This window comes from Eschrichtius robustus, chromosome 4, assembly GCF_028021215.1.
Source record: "Eschrichtius robustus isolate mEscRob2 chromosome 4, mEscRob2.pri, whole genome shotgun sequence".
Classification (NCBI taxonomy): domain Eukaryota; kingdom Metazoa; phylum Chordata; class Mammalia; order Artiodactyla; family Eschrichtiidae; genus Eschrichtius; species Eschrichtius robustus.
Genome location: NC_090827.1, coordinates 19,334,835 through 19,356,063, shown reverse-complemented (window position 1 = coordinate 19,356,063; position 21,229 = coordinate 19,334,835). Strand labels below are relative to the sequence as shown.

General features: G+C 38.2%; 1 protein-coding gene across 1 annotated transcript in view; it reads left to right on the top strand.

Moving 5' to 3' along the window:
• EIF4E (eukaryotic translation initiation factor 4E) overlaps window positions 1-21,229 on the top strand; it is a 119,657-nt gene that overhangs the window by 17,532 nt on the left and 80,896 nt on the right.

The window sequence follows — 21,229 nt, the reverse complement described above, 5'->3', positions numbered from 1 at the left end:
TAACAATTATAAACATATACGCACCCAACATAGGAGCACCTTAATACATAAGGCAACTGCTAACAGCTATAAAAGAGGAAATCAACAGTAACACAATAATAGTGGGGGACTTTAACACCTCACTTACACCAATGGGCAGATTATCCATACAGAAAACTAATAAGGAAACAGAAGCTTTAAATGACACAATAGACCAGATAGATTTAATTGATATTTACAGGACATTCTATCCAAAAACAGCAGATTACACCTTCTTCTCAAGAGCGCACAGAACATTCTCCAGGATAGATCACATCTTGGGTCAAAAATCAAGCTTAGGTAAATTTAAGAGAATTGAAATCATATCAAGCATCTTTTCTGACCACAATGCTATGAGATTAGAAATCAATTACAGGGAAAAAAACATAAAGACTACAAACACATGGAGGCTAAACGATACGTTACTAAATGACCAAGAGATCACTGAAGAAATCAAAAAGGAAATCAAAAAATACCTAGAGACAAATTGCAACGAAAACACGACCATACAAAACCTATGGGATGCAGCAAAAGCAGTTCTAAGAGGGAAGTTTATAGCAATAGACTCCTACCTCAAGAAACAAGAAAAATCTCAAATAAATTATCTAACATTACACCTAAAGGACCTACACCTAATCTAACTTTACACCAAAGTTAGTAGAAGGAAAGAAATCATAAAGATCTGAGCAGAAATAAATGAAATAAATGAAAAGAAAACAATAGCAAAGATCAATAAAACTAAAAGCTGGTTCTTTGAGAAGATAAACAAAATTGATAAACCTTTAACCAGACTCATCAAGAAGAACAGGGAGAGGACTCAAATCAATAAACTTAGAAATGAAAAAGGAGACGTTTCAACAGACACCGCAGAAATACAAAGCATCATAAGAGACTACTACAAGCAACTCTGTGCCAATAAAATGGACAACCTGGAAGAAATGGACAAATTCTTAGAAAAGAACATTCTAAGACTGAACCAGAAAGAAATAGAAAATATGAACAGACCAATCACAAGTAATGAAATTGAAACTGATTTAAAATTTTCCAACAAACAAAAGCACAGGACCATATGGCTTCACAGTTGAATTCTATCAAACATTTAGAGAAGAGCTAACACCTATCCTTCTCAAACTCTTCCAAAAAATTGCAGAGGAAGAAACACTCCCAAACTCATTCTATGAGGCCACCATCACCCTGATACCAAAACCAGACAAAGGTACTACAAAAAAAGAAAATTACAGACCAATATCACTGAGGAATATAGATGCAAAAATCCTCAACAAAACACTAGTAAACAGAATCCAACACCACATTAAAAGAATCATACACCATGATGAAGTGGGATTTATCCCAGGGATGCAAGGATTCTTCAATATACACAAATCAAACAATGTGATACACCATATTAACAAACTGAAGAATTAAAACCATATGATCATCTCAGTAGATGCAGAAACTTCTGACAAAATTCAACACCCATTTATGATAAAAACTCTCCAGAAAGTGGGCATAGAGGGAACCTACCTCAACATAATAAAGGCCATATATGAGAAATCCACAGCAAACATCATTCTCAATGGTGAAAAACTGAAATCATTTCCTCTAAGATCAGGAACAAGATAAGGATGTCCACTCTCACCACTATTATTCAACGTAGTTTTGGAAGTCCTAGCCATGGCAATCAGAGAAGAAAAATAAAAGGAATACAAATTGGAAAAGAAGAAGTAAAACTGTCACTGTTTGCAGATGACATGATACTATACATAGAAAATCCTAAAGATGCCACCAGAAAACTACTAGAGCTCATCAATGAATTTGGTAAAGTTGCAGGATACAAAATTAATGCACAGAAATCTCTTGCATTCCTATACACTAACAACAAAAGATCAGAAAGAGAAATTAAGGAAACAATTCCATTCACCATTGCAAAAAAAATAATAAAATACCTACAAATAAACTTACCTAAGGAGGTAAAAGACCTGTACTCAGAAAACTATAAGACACTGATGGAAGAAATCAAAGATGACACAAACAGATGGAGAGATCTACCATGTTCTTGGATTGGAAGAATCAATGTTGTGAAAATGACTATACTACCCAAAACAATATACCGATTCAATGCAATCCCTATCAAATTACCAGTGGCATTTTTTACATAGCTAGAACAAAAAAGCTTAAAATTTGTATGGAGACAAAAAAGACCCCGAATAGGCAAAGCAGTCTTGAGGGAAAAAAATGGAGCTGGAGGAATCAGACTCCCTGACTTCAGACTATATTACAAAGCTACAGTAATCAAGACAACATGGTACTGGCACAAAAACAGAAATATAGATCAATGGAACAGGATAGAAAGCCCAGAGATAAACCCACACACCTATGGTCAACTAATCTATGGTCAACTAATCTAAAGGAGGCAAGGATATACAATGGAGAAAAGACAGTCTCTTCAATAAGTGGTGCTGGGAAAACTGGACAGCTACATGTAAAAGAATGAAATTAGTACACTCCCTAACACCATACACAAAAATAAACTCAAAATGGGTTCGAGACCTAAATGTAAGACTGGACGCTATAAAACTCTTAGAGGAAAACATAGGAAGAACACTCTTTGACATAAATCACAGCAAGATCTTTTTTGATCCACCTCCTAGAGTAATGGAAATAAAAACAAAAATAAGCCAATGGGACCTAATGAAATTGAAAACTTTTGCAAAGGAAGGGAAACTACAAACAAGACGAAAAGACAACCCTCAGAATGGGAGAAAATATTTGGAAATGAATCAACAGACATAGGATTAATCTCCAAAATATATAAACAACTCATGCAGCTCAATACTAAAAAAACAAACAACCCAATCAAAAACTGGGGGGAAGATCTAAATAGACATTTCTCCAAAGAAGGCATACAAATGGCCAAGAAGCACATGAAAAGCTGCTCAACATCACTAATTATTAGAGAAATGCAAATCAAAACTACATTGAGGTATCATCTCACACCAGCTAGAATGGGCATCATCAGAAAGTCTACAAACAACAAAACCTGGAGAGGGTGTGGAGAAAAGGGAACCCTCTTGCCCTGTTGGTGGGAATGTAAATTGATACTGCCACTATGGAGAACAGTATGGAGGTTCCTTAAAAAAACTAAAAATAGAACTACCATATGACCCAGTAATCCCACTACTCAGCATATACCCAGAGAAAACCGTAATTCAAAAAGACACATGCGGGGCTTCCCTGGTGGCGCAGTGGTTGAGAATCTGCCTGCCACTGCAGGGGACACGGGTTCACGCCCTGGTCTGGGAAGATCCCACATGCCGCGGAGCAACTAGGCCCGTGAGCCACAACTACTGAGCCTGCGCGTCTGGAGCCTGTGCTCCGCAACAAGAGAGGCCGCGATAGTGAGAGGCCCGCACACCGCGATGAAGAATGGCCCCCACTTGCCACAACTATAGAAAGCCCTCGCACAGAAACGAAGACCCAACACAGCCATAAATAAATAAATAAATAAATAAAATTAAAAAGACACATGCACCCCAATGTTCATTGCAGCACTATTTACAATAGTCAGGTTGGAAGCAACCTAAATGCCCATCGACAGACGGATACAGAAGATGTGGTACATATATACAATGGAATATTACTCAGCCATAAAAAGGAACAGAATTGGGTCATTTGTAGCAATGTGGATGGATCTAGAGACTGTCATTCAGAGTGAAGTCAGAAAGAGAAAAACAAATATCATATTTTAACGCGTCTATGTGGAACCTAGAAAAATGGTACAGACGAACTGGTATGCAGGGCAGAAATAGAGACATAGATGTAGAGAACAAACGTATGGACACCAAGGGGGGAAAGTGATGGGGTGGTGGTGGTGGTGGGATGAATTGGGAGATTGGGATTGACATGTATACACTAATATGTATCAAATAGATAACTAATAAGAGCCTGCTGTATAAAAAATAAATAAAATTCAAAATTCAAAAAAAGAAATGTATAAGAGAAACATATCCAAATATGGACAATACTTACCTTAGGATGGTGGACAATGACAAATAGGGTTTTTTTTCTATTTACTTTTATATATTTCCCAGTATGCCTAATGAATGTGTGCTTTCTTAAAATAAGGAAAATGGGGGAAACAGTATTTTAAAATGAAGAAACATTATTTCTTTAACTTACATACTATGCTATTTATAATAATATGAAACCCACATTATTTGTCCAAGATCTCCTATTTCTTTTTAATTCATTACAAGTTCTGGATTTCAATTCATTTATAAAGATAGGGAGTTTTCAACATGCATTTCTTAAAAATACTGTTTAAGAAAGAATTCTGGACTCACAAGCGTAAGAAACCCCTGCACCATCTTCTCTACATTCCATAGAAAACACGTTTCATTTACAGTTCAGCCTCAGAATTAATTGAGTTAAATTCTGTGCTACTACAACTTTAAAATGCAGTGCCTCAGATAAATATCAACCGAACACTACAAAGTTTAATTTGAAATATGTGTTCCACATTACAATCTGATCTCCCTCCGTACTGTTTATCAAATTAAAATGGCAAGTGGCATCATCCCCTTTGAGGCAGCAAGAGGTATTGAAGAGTTGGTTGAATTTATCTCTGCTGAAATATTCTACAATGTGTTACAAGACTGTTCTAAGATTGATTACACATACAAGTTGAAGTAAAAGTTAATTTTTTTTTTTAGTGGGTATAGAGATACGGTGTAAAATAAGCACCATTCTGGTTTTCTGTTTTGAGTGCTTATGATAAATTTAAAAGAAGTGAAACCTTTGAGTAATTAGAGTTAGACAACTATCCATAAATTGTGGACCATTTGACCTTAACACCAAAGCCACATTGCAGATTCTGAACTTTATTTCTCATATGAACTGTGAAAATAATGCATCATCTACAGGCTTGCAAGATCTAAAAGATGAAAACTTGATTACCAAAGAACATAACATTTATATGTAGGAAAATAGCCTTTCATATTCTGTTTATGTTCACAGCAACCCTTTTAGGAAAGAGCCCCAGGAAAGAAGCAAAGTGAAGTACAATTCTTTTATATCTTTCCCTTTAAACTCAAATTACAAAGAATGGTTTGTTTGCTTTCCAATAGATGGCGGGAAAGACAACTGTAGTACACCAAACCAGTTTAGAAATGAAAGACAAGCATCTGTTTGTTTTACAAATTTATCAGCTTCTTTTCTGGTAGCTCAGCCCAGCTTCTTAAGAGGCCCTCTACAGCTGCCATTTTGCACTGCTTGGTGGTACACTCACAAGAAATGAGCTTGCTGATTCCTATGGCTGCCTTTCTTAGCAAAATGGTCCTTTTCTATCAGTGCTTTCCAAGTTACTCTATTTGCATAGCTTTGTGACTCTCAAAGGAACACATACCATGTAGCATATAAATTAGGAAATTTATAGCATCCATTCATGGATCTTGATTTATGGCAGGACTCCCATTTCAGCTCTATTCTGGGCATGTCTGAAAGCAGTGCAAGAAGTGAGATCTACAGGGGCTAGCAGGAAAGGCTCAAAGGAGAGGTCAGACATGCTACCAAGGTCAGAATGTTTTTGTGGGAAAGCTACTTCATCCAGCTGTGAGTATAGCTGCTGTTGTGAAAATAACCAGTGTAACTGTGTGATGCTACTTAATTATCTCTTGATAATTCGAAAGTGTCAATGTGCAACCTGGGATTGCATAATCTATCTACTTTGCTTCATTCCAATGTCATCAGCATCAAAATGAATAATGCAACTGAATGATGCAATTCACTCTTTCCCTATCTTACAGTTAAACCGTTATTCTCAAGTACTTGGTACATTTAGGCAAGTTTTTTGTTTCGATAATAGTATTTACAGGGACTTCCCTGGTCCACTGGATAAGACTCTGCGCTCCCAATGCAGGGGGCCCGGGTTCTATCCCTGGTCAGGGAACTGGATCCCACATGCATGCTTCAACTAAGAGTTCACATGCCACAATTAAGGAGCCTGCATGCCGCAACTAAGGAGCCGGTGAGCCGCAACTAAGGAAGCCCACGAGCCACAACTAAGGAGCCCTGGAGCTGCAACTGAGGAGCTCGCGAACCTCAACTAAGGAGTTTGCCTGCTGCAACTAAGACCCAGTTCAACTAAATAAATAAATAAATATAAAGAAAGTATGCCTTACCATCTTGGCTATACAAACATAATTATAATAATAATAATAGTCTTTACAGCAAGAATATTAGTAATGCATCTCTAAGGAATCTCAAGTAATTTTATAATCATTACTGTTTTACCCATGTATTCTGATATATTTTACAAAGATGAAGAGGATATGTTTTCAATGCCTTATGTCATTTCATCTTATTTAAAGCATTGATATTATCTGTAAGTACTTGATTCTATAATTTATAAAAACTGAATAAGACATGACCATAAAGTACTTTTGGAGGGTTCTCTGAAAAGTCTGATATTAGTGAGCCTGCACTTTAAAGGCTTCCATCCTCTTTTAAAATAAAAATAGAGGTCCCCAACAAAATCATGTTATGTTCCTGAAAGTCCCAAATATTGAAGGAAAACATATTTGCCATAAGATCTCTCTCTTCGGGACTTCCCTGGTGGTCCAGTGGATAAGACTCCATGCTGCCAATGCAGGGAGGCCCAGGTTCGATCCCTGGTCAGGGAACTAGATCCCGCATGCATGCCACAACTAAGAAGTCCGCATACCGCAACTAAAGAGCCCACATGCGCAACTAAGACCCGACGCAGCCTAAATAAAGAAATATTTTTTTTTCAAAAAGATCTCTCTCTTCTATTTCACTTAAGATGAAAGATTTTGATGGAGATTGTTGAAAGACTCTAACACTTAGTGATATTCAAAGATTGAAATGCAATCAGCAGCTTAGTGGGGATATTTCTACTTATCTGAAGAGCTGGATTATTTGTCTCAACTCAGAAAATAAAGGATCAGCTTCTAATATACAGGGGTTTCATAAGATGCCAGAAGAGAACTCTTGCCTATGGAATTAGCAAAGTAAAAACTGTTTGTTTTACAAATTTAAAGATTGGCTCATGTATAAAGAATCCTGCCCACGCTGTACAAGATTACACTTGTGATGACTTAGGAGATTTGAAGAAGCAGAATGCTGATTCTGAGGTCGTAGGGCCTTTTGGGGTGTATTAGTTTGCTAGGGCCACCATAACAAAATACCATGGACTGCGTGGCTTAAACAACAGCTTATTTTCTCACAATTCTGGAGGCTAGAAGCCCGAGACCAAGTTGTCGACACATTTGGTTCCTTCTGAGGCCACTCTCCTTGGCTTGTACGTGTCCACCTTCTTGCTGTGTCCACACATGGTCATCCCTTGGTCTGTGTTGTCTCTGTCCTAATATAAGAATACCAGTCATACTAGATTAGGGCCCATCCACATGGTCTCATTTTACCTTAATTACCTCTTTAAAGGCCCTGTCTCCAAACAGTCACATTCTGAGGTGCTGGGGGTTAGAATTTCAATAAATGAATTTGAGGGGGCACAATTCAGCCGATAACATTGGGAAATATGCTATCCTGGATGTGTCAGAATCTAGATCCAGGAAATGTGGAAGCAGTTCACAGTATTTCCGAATGTATGATCTTGATTATTCACATGATAATGCTAGAAGACCCAGGAGAAGATGCCTCAACATCTTCAGCATACAACAGTAGCTTACAACAATATTTGCAAACATGGTCACACATTCAGAAGAGAAGAGTCAGTTACTGCTGTTATGTTTTAATTTTTCATAAAGATCAGTAAAGAGTTACAACATTTTCTTCCCAGAACCTTTGTCAAAATTGTTTACATCATCTCACTTAATATCAGTGTCCAAAACATCTGTTTGGTTAGAACATCTCAACCATGTATTTATCAACAAATTTATAAGTTTTATCCAAGAAGTGGGTGTTTATATGATGTATTTGTCAGAATAGGCTAACTGCTGTAACAAACAACCCTCACATCTCAGCACATTAAAGTTTATTTCTCCTTCATACAAAGTCTAGTTGGTACTCCTGATTGTGCAGCTCTCCTAGGCAATTTTTCTCCAAGTGCTTACTCAGAGAACTGGGCACTTTCCATCTTATAGCACTACCATCTTAAATAGATGGGTTCCAAGGTTTCCATGGGAGGGGAATAGAACATGCAGAAGGCACTCCAGATATTTACTTCCTTGACCTGAATGTGAAAGCACATCACTTCTGTTCACGTTGGGTAGAACCAGTCATATGCTCCTACTTAGATTCAGAGAGACTGGAAAATATCGTCTTTGGCTGGACAGCTGCTTCCCAATAACAACTCTCCACTATGAACACAGAATTTGAATCTTTAGGGGTCAGCTAGCCCCCTCTGCTATGCACAGCAACTCCAATGTAGGTTTCTTCAAATTCAGTTGCATTGCAAATGTGGTGGCTAAAAGCCAGACTGCCCAGCTAGAATCCTGGCTCTGCTGCTTATTGGCTGTGTGACCTTGGAAATACTGCTCACTTCTAACCACCTCAGCTTTCTCATCTGTAAAATGGGGATTTTATTCAGAGGTTTGACCTGAGTAACTGTAAAGCACTTGGAATAATGCCTGGCCCATAGCACTCTATAAATGTTACCTATTATTATTACTTACATGAGTCTGTCCGCACCACACTCCTTGTGAGATAGGCTCAGAAAGTTTCAAGAACCCATAGCCCTAAGTGCAGCAGAGATGACCCAGGTGGGAGAACTCTGCCCAACAGAGGTGGCCATGACTGAATGAATGGACCAATATTCTCTCTTGCAAAGGCTGAGTGTTTAACACACAGAGTAAGTCAGCAGTTTATTACAGGAGTGGAATTCAAAAAATGAAAAGAACAAAACCAAACACCCAGAGAAAAGGCAATGATCAGAAGCCATGAGACAATAAAAGCCAAGAGTTGTCAGACACCATGAATGGGAAAAGCTAGGAAAGACAATGGAGAGAATGGAGTGGCGGGAATAGAGGCTGCAGAGAGTAGCTGAGTCACCAGAATGGTATAGGACTGCAACAGGGACCCGTGGCATCATGAGAACACAATGGCATGAACTGCTAATATCCCAAACGACCTTCCAGATGCATTCCAGTGGGAGGAGGGTCTGACTGTAAGACAGACATTTGTCTTCCTTATTTTACAGCCCCATCACTTAAGATTTCCTAGCATGTCATTTTGGCTTGGGATTTGAAAGAGCCTAACTGTCAGCATAGCCACTGTGATTAATTTGAAACTTAGAAGTGATCTTGGTACTCTTCTCTTTTCTGATAATACAAGTATTAGTGGCTGTGAATCTCAGTTCACAGATACAGGTGTACAAAAGACGTTCTACAGCAAGGTGCTTCCTGATTCTGAGCCCCACCACCCCCTTCCACTGGTGTGTGGAAATTTAACCTTGTTCATTCTTAGAGCTTGACCCCAGCTTACCCAGGATTGTTCACAGTTCTGGAGTCTAATGCAGTGCCAAGGCATCCAGCAGGTTGGTCATCTCTTCACAGCCCTTGACCACGCTCTGTCCACATCATCCCTTCAGGTCCAACAGCTCTGAGCTGCTTCTGCACCAAGTTTGCAGCACGGATATTTTTACCAAGGCTGAGAATTCCATGCTTGGGGACTCATGCACCCTGCAGTTGTTCCTTTCTAGGGTCCGTCTTGCTCCCTCCCTAGCAATACTACCCGAAAGTATGATCCAGATTCCCATGTCCAAAACCCAAGTCCTCTGGCCCTTATTGAGCCTAAAGAATCTTTTTTCCTTTTCTTTTCTTGTCTTTTTAAAAAATATTTATTTATTTATTTGGCTGTGCCGGGTCTTAGTTGCAGCATGTGGGATCTTCGTTGTGGCATGCGGGATCTTTTAGTTGCGGCATGCAGGCTCTTACTTGCGGCATGTGAGATCTAGTTCCCTGACCAGGGATGGAACCCGGGTCCCCTGCATTGGGAGCACAGAGTCTTAACCACTGGACCACCAGGGAGGTCCCAAGAATCTTTTTTTCTTAACAGAGAGAAGTTCTTTTACTTCAACTTTCTCCAAGCCATTTTGTCCCTACCTGCACTTTCTCTCTTCTACAGAGACTTAGCCTTTTGAAATAAAAGCCAGAAAGTTTTCCAGGCGACTTCTATTTCCATCCTTACTACACACACTTCATCTTGATGAAGAAAGCACAGACCTGGCCACCTACTTATATGAGAGGACAAGGAAGGGGGAAAAAAAAGAGGTAAAAGTTAAATATCTCAAAATATTTTGTTCTTCCTTTATTTCTTTTTGCCATAGATACCTGGAAGCTCAGGTTCAAATTTTATGGTTAGTACACGTAACAATTATAGACCCTTGGAATGAGGATATTTACTAGTTTATTTTTCTTATATTCTGATTTCAGGTTGTTCATTCTCATTTTATTATTTGGTATACCTTGTAAACAAATACATTTACCTACCTATTTAAATCCCCACATTGATTTTTTTTAAACTAATAAAATTCATTGCAACAGTGTGGAGTGTAGCTACGGTCTAGCAGGTTACAGTAATAGAGACATACTCAAGCTACCAGAACTCAAGAAGACAGAATATGACCTGGGAAGAATATGGCAAGGTCCCTCATGATGTCCAGCAGTTCTAGTGACTCAGTAAGCTTCCAATGGCCTTCATTGTCTGCTCGACCATAACAGAGACTCAGTTACTCTCTGTGTCTGATTGTCCTGCTCTAGATGCCACCAATTAACTGACCATCTTCTTTCTCTCAACATAATGGCATTTATTTATTTTAGCTTCTCCTTATTGTTGACTTCTCCTACTTAAAGACTTCTACTAGTTACCTTTTCTCAATCTTGGTCTTTCAGTTTTTGCCTTTGCTACCATTTGAACACCTCCCAAAGAAAGATGATGTTTATCAGACTAATTAGCTGCAATTATTCCCAGTTGGGTTTTCGTGATAGATCAACTCATAATTTTTTTTCTCACTAGGTTACTAATTTATTATAAAAGCATATTAAAGGATACTAATTAACAGCCAGATGAAGAAATACGTAGGGCAAGGTCCCAAACAAAGGAGCGTGTGTCCTTGTGAACTTGGGGCCCAGCATGGTGGTCTGAGGAGCCCATGTGGAAACCGGTTTCCCCACATGGAAACTCCGAAAAAGGGTCTCAACTCATAGGTTATTATTGACTAAGTGGGTTATTGACTTTTCTTGGATCTGGTAACTGCCCTTGTTCATGTCAGTTGTGGCTAAGGTATCAGGGTACTTTCATACAAGGAGAGAATTCTGTGCAGAAATAAACTGTGGAAGAGGACTAGAGAGAAGAACCTCTTAGAAGGGGCTGTGGGCAGACAGATAGCCTAAAACTCAGCTTGTTCAGTATTACCATTAATTAAAGGTAGGGTAAATAAGGCAAATATTTCTCTCAGAATATGAAACTATATCCTTTCCCTTTGGGGATAAAACCCCACCCTGACACATGCAGACATGGTTTTGCTCCATGATCTCTATGAGGCAATGACCAGAGTCCAAATTAGTATATTTCCCATAGACTGGGTTATTTAGTCTTAAATAAGACCTTATACAATGCGGTAGCCTGTGACTACAAAATGGGATTACACTTTCTATTTGTCTCTAAATTTTTATAATACAAGTTCCCAAGTGGCCCCTTTAAAATATCCCCAATAGTTCTGATGATAATTTGTGATCTCTAGATTATTTTATATACCCATTTGCCCAGCTCCCACTAGCTTATAGATGCAAATAGGTCATGTTAAGAGGAACAACCAACTAGTGAGCAACTGATGTCATCCCCTGCATAACGCAGGACTTCAGTCCCCTTTTGAAATCTCACTTTCTTGAAGTGTTTTAGGCATCTTCAGCGGGTGTCTCACATATGCGCACAAACACACCCTGATTCAGCAGCCGCCCACGAGGTATCACATTCGCTCGCTGGAACCTGGAGCTCTTCCACCAGCAACGAGTTTCCCTGGCAGGATCTGGTCCTGCTCTGCTGGCATGGTAATTTCTGCTGGGTTCCACTGATGTTCAGGGAGGCTTCTGGATCACATGATGGCCACTGCTGGCACGAAGTTCCCTGCAGACATTGCTCTGGTTCCACAGGGCATCTCAGCTTCTGCTCTACTCCAACAGGCATGGCAATTCTTGCTGGTCTCAGCCACTGCTCTGCCTGGCAGTGTCTCTGACCAAGCACCACCCAAAGGCACTAAAGGAAAATGCTTCTCCCTGTCACTTCTCATAGGGGGAATCCAAACCAGCAGTGTCGGTATCTTACAGTCTTCAGTAAAACAGCACTTTCAGTTTTTACTTAGAGCCCTCTTTCTCCCTAGGTCCCAGACACCCACTCAGGGGACTTGTAAATGAGAATGTGCTTAATGATAGCCATCAGGCTGCCAAGATCACTATTCTCCTACTAAGGCTCTCTTACAAACTCAAGTCCATTGTTTCTGACTTGGTCTTTCTTCAAGGTGATTTCTCCCAAGAGGCAATTTTGTCCTCATCTAAATGGTTCCTGTTGGGCCCACCTTACCAGTTTGCCAGACATTCCTGCTCTTACCTGAAACTTACCTCATTTCAACTTGGGACTCCCTGCTATGCTTCAGTACTATTTGGTGTATTTTTCTTCCCCAGTTCTATCTGCCAGATTAAAATGAGATCTTCAGGTAATGTGCATAAATACTTATGCATAAATACTTATGCACCACTAAAAGAAAACCAAGACATCCCTATAGGCATTAGCAAGTGCTAACACAGTGACAGAAAATACTGTAAAGATGAGAAAAACAAACCCAGTTCATGTCATAGCCAACTGCCTAGTCTAATACATGTAATTAATTATAGACTTGACAGCTTTCAGCAATTTTGCAGAAATTATTACACAAATAATGAATCATTGAAATCCAGAATCTCAGAATAATTAAGAAAGCTGTCAGTAATTCATGGACTGAAAAACAAAGAAAATAAAGACCGAATCTATCATGATAGCCTATTTTAGCTTTGCTTAGAGCAAATTTTTTTGTCTAAATTAAACAGAATTAAATAAAGAAAATAAAATGAAGTTTTGAGCTAATTTTGTTGAGAAATGCCAAAAGCATTCATAACAGATTCAAGAACAATTTACCATGAACTCGAAAGTTAATTGCAAATCTGATTATCAATCACTAATATAATGGATTGAACTATTTTATTTCATACTGATTTTAAACATTCTTCGATTTCTGTAGTACCTGTTGGTTATTTATTTGTTTGGTTTTTAATGTCTGTACCATTCCCAGAGAGCATTTTTTTTTTCATAGTGTGCACTCCAAATAGTATGATAAATGAAGGAGCAAATGAATGATTGGCATGTATAAAAGAAGGAATATTTCCCTTAAATATTTTGGCTTGCCTTCTTGCAGCAGCATGTCAGAGTGACTAGGACCCACACCAGAGCCAAACAGTCTGGGTTGACATTCTGACTCTGCATCTGTCAGCAGTGTGAACCTGTACAATGCGCTTAACATCTCTGTGCCTCAGTTTCCTCATTTGAAAATGGGAATAATAATAGTGCCTGTCTCATAGGGTGTGGTGAGGATTAGATGCAATTTCATGTGTAAAGTCCTTAGAACATTGCCTGACACGTGATAAAGCATAAGTGATTTCCATTATTATTCCTTTAACACATATGAATACTCCATTTTAAGTAAAAAAGAAAAAGAAACTTTAAAGAATTATGAACTTTCAAAACTATCTGTAATTAATTTATTTTAGATAAGGTGAAGACTAAACCTTAAGAACTCTGCAGGATAGAAAATGTCATGCTTGCTGAAGAGAAACAGATACTCAGGAGACGTGACCGTGAAGTAAGAGAATTCTGAGGTTTGGGGAAAATCCTAGTGGCAAGAGATAGTACTGATGGGCAAGGCAGAAGCAGAGGTGAGAGGTCCCAAATCACAAAAAGACTAAAGAAAACCAAAATAAATATTACCAGTAGACACACCGCAGGTCTGGTCACCATATGAACGTGATCTTAAAAGATTTCCTCAGTCTTTGAGGAATTTCTTCCCTATGGAATGATTTATTCCATTTCATAAATGGACAGTGTAAAGAGATACCTATGGTCACCTCCCTGAGGCCCATCTCTGATTTGTTCCACAGATGGGGTTCCCAGTTACATGCAAGTTAAGACTCAAACTAATAGAGTCCCACCTCCAGCTCACCTTGTGTGTATGTCTTTCTGCTCCTGCTTTAGCATCATGCCTGAAGATGCAGGCGCCTGCTCTGGCTGGCAAGTACCTGCATAGTTGCTGTCACTCTCTAGAGCTTCCCCCACTTTAATGCTGTTGTCAATTGACATTTATCACTATATTTGCATTGCTGTGTTTCTTGTAGTAAAATTCAGAGGAAAATAAAACCTGGGTTTTATATTTCTTAAAAAAAGAAGATAGCATTATTCTTTTTTGCAGCAAAAGGTATTTTATTTTACCCTGGCTGTTTCATGCATTTTTGCAAGCTGCCCTGCCTGGTAGGTATTTGAGTTTGTGGGCTATGTTCAGAAGCTTTGCTTATGTCGAACCTTATAGAAAGTCATACCAGCTATTAACTTGGTAAAGATTTCAAAAAGAGTGGAAATATCCAGGACTGGCTTCAGATGTATGCTTGTAGTATTTTATTGTTAAGAATGGCATTGGTTATTTGTTTCAGATAAGTAATTACTATGATAAGAAGGGAGTAGACTGCGATTTTAGTTTGAATCTAAGGTGAGTACTGAAATTTTATTTTTTAAAATTCAGTATTTTTTAAACAAATTTTTAATATTTATCTAGATGAGTTTGAAAACTTTCTCCTTTAACTGTTTATTTCTTTTTTTTTGTATATATTTCCTTTTTTTTTTTTGGCTAGGTCGGGTCTTAGTTGCGGCACACGGGACCTTCGTTGAGGCATGCGGGATCTTTTCGTTACGGTGCGTGGTCTGCTTGTGTTTCTCTCTAGTTGTGGTGCTCGGGCTCTAGGGTGTGTGGGCTCTGTAGTTTGCAGCACGCAGCCTCTCTCGTTGAGGCGCACGAGCTCAGTAATTGTGGCACGCCAGCTTAGTTGCCCCGCGGCATGTGGGATCTTAGTTCCCCCACCAGGGATCTAACCCGCGTCCCCTGCATTGGAAGACGGATTCTTTACCACTGGACCACCAGGGAAGTCCTTTTTAACTGTTTATTGTCATCAGTTTTGTATACAACATACATACGTATGATAGGCTTTTAATAAATGCATTATTTTGCATTGCTGGAATAAATCTTACTTTGCCATGATTCATATTGACACAGTTGGTATATTTTTCTAATATTTTATTTGAAATATTTTTTTCTCTATTTTTTTAATTGAGATGTGACTGACATGTAATATTGTGTTAGTTTCAGGTGTACAATATAATGATTCAATATTTGTATATATTGCAAAATGATCACCACAATAAGTCTAGTTAACATCCCTCACCATACATAGTTACAAAATGTGTTTTCTTATGATGAGAACTTTTAAGATCTACTCTCTTAGCAACTTTCAAATACACAATACTGTATTATTAACTATGATCTCGGGTGGCCTCAGCCTGCAGCGGCTTGAAGCAGGATTTCTGTTCCCTGCCAGAGACTGAGGTCGGGCAGCGGCAGTGAGAGCGCTGAATCCTAGCCACCAGACCACCAGGGGCCAGTGGCCAGTGACAACACCCTGGCCCGTCAGCTGTGTAGAAATGTATTTCCACATAGAGACGGAAATTAGTGAACCAAGTGAAGTGTTTATTCGGAGTTGAAAGAGTACAGTATGTGTGGATAGTCACAGAGGTGGGCTCAGAGAGAGAGTCGCGTCCTCTTGGTAGTTTGAATCACTTTTATGGGGCATGTCTTCCGGGTTTCCTTTGGCCAATCATCTTGCTTTGCCTGGTTCTGAGTCCGTATCTGGTATATTTCAGGGTCCTCCCCTTTGTGCCTGCGCATCTCTTAGCCAAGATGGATTCTAGCGAAGAGGCCTATGGCTAGTTGACATCATTTACTATGGGGTGGCGCCTCCTCCCTTTTTGATCTCCAAGGAGCCTTTCTGCGCATGTGTAGTTGGGAAGGGCTCCTTGATTTCGAGAATGAGGAAAATGTGGTCTTTTATCTTACCTGGGTAGGGCCCAGCCTCCTCCATCATACTGCTTTTATGGAGTTTCTGCTATTATGGAGTTTCTATTCACAGGGGAGAAACTGTTCAGCTTGGGGCCCATCTATCTCCTGCCTCAACTGTAGTCACCATTCTGTGTACTACATCACCATGTTTTATTGTATAACTGAAACTTTGTACCTTTGACCCCCCTCACCCATTTCAGCACTTCCCACCCCACTTTTTCCTCTATTTTTAAGTGATTATTTCTGTAGATTTAATTTTTAATTTTTGTTCTTTGTCTGTATTTTATGTCAGAATCAGGTTAGCCTCTTAAAATGAACTGAGAAATTTCCAATTTTTATATTTGTTCCAAAATATCTAAAGATGCTATATAGTATCTGTTCTCTGAAATCTGATATAATTTATCAATTAAACCATTTGGGCCTTTTGTTTTGGGGAGAGTTAACAGTTTGACATCTTCTCAATATCTTCTGTTGTTACTATTGTATTTAGCCATGACTCCTCTGGGCTAAATTCTTTAATTTTCCTTTTCTTTTTTTTTTTTGCAATAAGTTGTATATAACACATTCATGTAATTTTTAAAAATCTCTTCCAGATTTTTGGTTACATTCCCTTTCTTGTTTCTAACAGTATATTTATTTTTCTCTCTTTTGTTATAATTTAATGTAATCAGGATGAGAGTGCCTGAGGTACTCATCTAACAACAGGAATGATCTTGTCAATAAATCCTCTCCACTGGCTATGATTCTCCCTCTCTTGGACAGTGCTTGGATGGGTACTGTCTAAATTTGCTTCCCTGACTCTTCTCATTCAGCATTTTGATAACAGACCAGACCCCTGCTGTCTGACACATTCACACCTTCTTCCTTTAGACATGTTCATGCTTTCTATCTTTACAGTCTAGTTTGGTTGGTCTAGAAGCCACTCTATTTAAGGTGACTTTACCTATTATTGGGTTTTGCTTTTAACATGAAAATAACATTTATTTTCTGATTTTAAAAACAATACAAGCTCGTTATAAAACATTTAAATATTCCAGATATTCCAGAATAGCATAAAGAATGTAAAATTGACCAGAGAACCACTAGCCAGTTAAAAGCACTGTTAACATTTTGGTAAACATCCTTCCAGATCACCCTCAATTAAAATGAAAAAAGTATCACATTATACATGCCTTTTTATAACCTACTTTTTTACTCAACAATGTGCTATAGACATTTTTCCATGTCAGTAACTACAAATGTATGTCATCATTTTAACAGGTATGTATTATTACACAGTATGAAAGTTCCACATTTATTTGTGTTTAATTTTACGGTTGAAGTATCAGAGGAAAATCTTATTTCCCTTATTTTGAAATTCTTGAAAGTTATCCCACCAGAATGTCCCCAGAGCAAATACCCACTTTTATTTAAGTTTACCATGTGCCAGGTTCTCTGCTAAGACTATATGAATTAACTTAATTCAATCTTCTTATAAGGGCAGGGAGCCTTGAGTGAAAATCAAAATCATCAACCGTCTTCCAGGTGACAAGGTACCATAGATTTTCCACAAAAAGGTAATTTTTTTCCCACTTGTTTTCAAAGTGCTCTTGAAGACACCATTGACCTTTTTGGATGAAACTTCACTTTCACTTCAACTGGCATTTATTAGGCTGTTACCAACATTGATTTGAGATCTAGTTTCTTCAACTGTAAAATAAGATTGTTGGGTTAGTTGTTTCTAGGACTTTTTTCCAGCTCTGAAATATTTGATTCTGGGTAGAGGACAGTGTGACAGGTGGGTTTGTGCGTTTTCAGGGGGAAAGGGTAAGACAAAATGATTGTAAAATATTCCTTACCATCAAAGTGTTTATATCAGAGAGGACAAATATATAGACACCTCTTGAAGTATAAAAGTTAAATCTTTTAAATGGAATTTTATGAGCACACATGGGAGAACAAATTGACTAAAGAAGGCAAAGAAGGCCTCATGGAAAAGGTGGAAATTAAGCTGGGCTTGAAGACTAGATAACAGCAAAATGTGCAGATCTACAGATGTGTGGACATTTAATCTGTGATTTAAGAGGGAATGTAGATGGGATGGGAGGTGTGTCAGATAACTTGCATTTGTTCCTTTGGGTCCCCTCTTCACTGTGCTCCACCTTGAGTCCTCATGCCCTGTGCCTTGGGAAGTTTACTTGCATTGGTAGACTTGCTTTTCCTCTGGCTTCCAGTTGGGTTCAGCTAACCTGAAAATAAGAGGGTAGGGGAAGACTGAAGTAGGAATACCTGTTCCTGGCCCCTTCCTTGCCAAGTTTCCATGGCTCCCTCTGCTGAAGGCACGGATCTTGTTTAGAGTCCAGCTCCATACACTTCCCTCTCTAGATACCGGTAATGCTCCTTCCCCTTGCTCCTTCAGACCTAGAGGTTGTAACAGTCCCCAATCCCATCCTAAAGCTATCCTTCGGGTACTGCACCACGTTCCGGTGGCTCCCTAAACTTTGCCCATGTCTTGTAAATAACTCCCTTACTAAACTCTCCTTGAATTACCCAGTTTAATATGCTGTGTATTTTTTTAATTGAAGTATAGTTGCTGTACAATATAAGTTACAGGTGTACAATATAGTAATTTACAATTTTTAAAGGTTATACTCCATATATAGTTATTATAAAATATTGGCTATATTCCTCGTGTTGTACAGTATATCCTTGTAGCTTATTTTATACCTCTATATCTGTGAATCTGCTTCTTTTTTGTTATGTTCACTAGTTTGTTGTATTTTTAAAATTCCACATATACCTAATATCATACAGTATCTGTCTTTCTGACTTATTTCACTTAGCATGATGCCCTCCAAGTCCATCCATGTTGCTTCAAATGGCAAAATGTCATTCTTTTTTGTGGCTGAGTAGTATTCCATTGTATATGTATACCATATCTTCTATATCCACTCGTCTGTTAATAGACACTTAAGTTGCTTCCATTTCTCAGCAATTGTAAATAATGCTGCTATGAACATTGGGGTGCATGTATCTTTTCAAATTAGTGTTTCTATTTTTTTCAGAAATATACCCAGGAGTGGAATTGCTGGGTCATATGTTAGTTCTATTTTTAGTTTTTTGAGAAACCTCCATACTGTTTTCCACAGTGGCTACACCAATTTACATTCCCACCAACAGTATACAAGAGTTCCCTTTTCTCCACATCCTTGGCAACATTTGTTATTTGTGGGGTGTTTTTTTGTTTTGTTTTGTTTTGTTTTTTGATGATAGCCATTCTGACCGGTGTGAGGTGATATCTCATTGTGGTTTTGATTTGCATTTCCCTAATGATTAGTGATGTTGAGTATGTTTTCATGTGCCTGTTGGCCATCTTTCATGTCCTCTTTGGAAAAATATCTATTCAGTTCCTCTGCCCATTATATAATCAGGTTGTTTGTTTTTTTGATGTTGAGTTGTATGAGCTGTTTATATATGTTGGATATTAATCACTTATCAGTCATATCATTTTCAAATATTTTCTCCCATTCAGTAGGTTGCCTTTTCATTTTGTCGATGGTTTCCTTTGCTCCGCAAAAACTTTTAAGTGTAATTAGATTGCATTTATTTTTGCTTTTATTTCCTTTGCTTTAGGAGATGGATCCACAAAAATATTGCTGCAATTTATGTCAAGGAGTGTTCTGCCTATGTTTTCCTCTAGGGGTTTTATAGTATCCAGTCTTACAATTAGGTCTTTAATCCATTTTAAGTTTATTTTTGTATATGGTATTAGAGAAATGTTCTAATTTCATTCTTTTCCATTAGCTGTCCAGTTTTCCCAGCAATGCTTATTAAAGAGACTATCTTTTCTCCATTGTATATTCTTGTCTCCTTTGTCGTAGATTAATTGACCATAAGGGCGTGGGTTTATTTCTGGGCTCTCTATCCAGTTCCACTGACCTATATTTCTGTTTTTGTGCCTGTACCATACTGTTCACTATAGCTTTGTACTACAGTCTGAAGTCAGAGAGCGTGATTCCTCCAGCTCTGTTCTTCTTTCTCAAGATTGTGTCGGCTATCTGAGGTCTTTTGTATTTCCATACAAATTTTAAAATTATTTTTTCTAGTTCTGTGAAAAATGCTATTGGTATTTTGATAGGGATTGCATTGAATCTGTAGATCGCCTTGGGTAGTATGGTCATTTCAACAATATTGATTCTTCCAACCCAAGAACATGGTATATCTTTCCTGGGTTGTCTTCAGTTTCTTTCACCAGTATCTTATAGTTTTGCAAGTACATGTCTTTTACCTACTTAGGTAGGTTTATTCCTAGGTATTTTATTCTTTTTGATGGAGTGGTACGTGGCACTGTTTCCTTAATTTGTCTTTCTGACAGTTCGTTTTTAGTGTATAGAAATGCAACAGATTTCTATATATTAATTTTGTATCCTACAACTTTACCAAATTCACTGATGAGCTCTACTAGTTTTCTGGTGGTGTCTTTAGGATTTTCTGTGTATAGTATCGTGCCATCTGCAAACAGTAACAGTTATACTTCCTTTCCAAATTAGATTCCTTTTATTTCTTTTTCTTCTGTGATTACTATGTCTGGGATTTTCAAAACTATGTTGAATAAAAGTGTATGCCACACATTTATAAAAAAAAAAGTGTATGCCATCCATTTTTTGCTGTTACCTTGATACTGTATCTATGATTAAGGAATCATTAAATGTCTTCACATTTTAATAATTGTGAAATCATGATATATCTTATCCATGATGTATAAGGTCCACCATGCCCCTTGGACTCATACCTAAAAGCTGTTATTACATCAGTGATGTATCATAATCAATGGTATCTTAGAATGGAAGAACTGTAGTACGTAGTGAAAGATATTCTCAGGAAAGGCTAAAAAGACCCGCTTCAGATTCTTGTGGAAAAAAGAAAATTTGAATTTTATTTTGTAGGCAACTGAGAGCAATTCTTGGGCTTCTAAATAGAGTGCCATAATTAGGCTTGTGATATAACAATAATCTTTCAACAGTGTGGAGGGTAGACTGAATATAGAAGTCTGAATACAGGAAGATC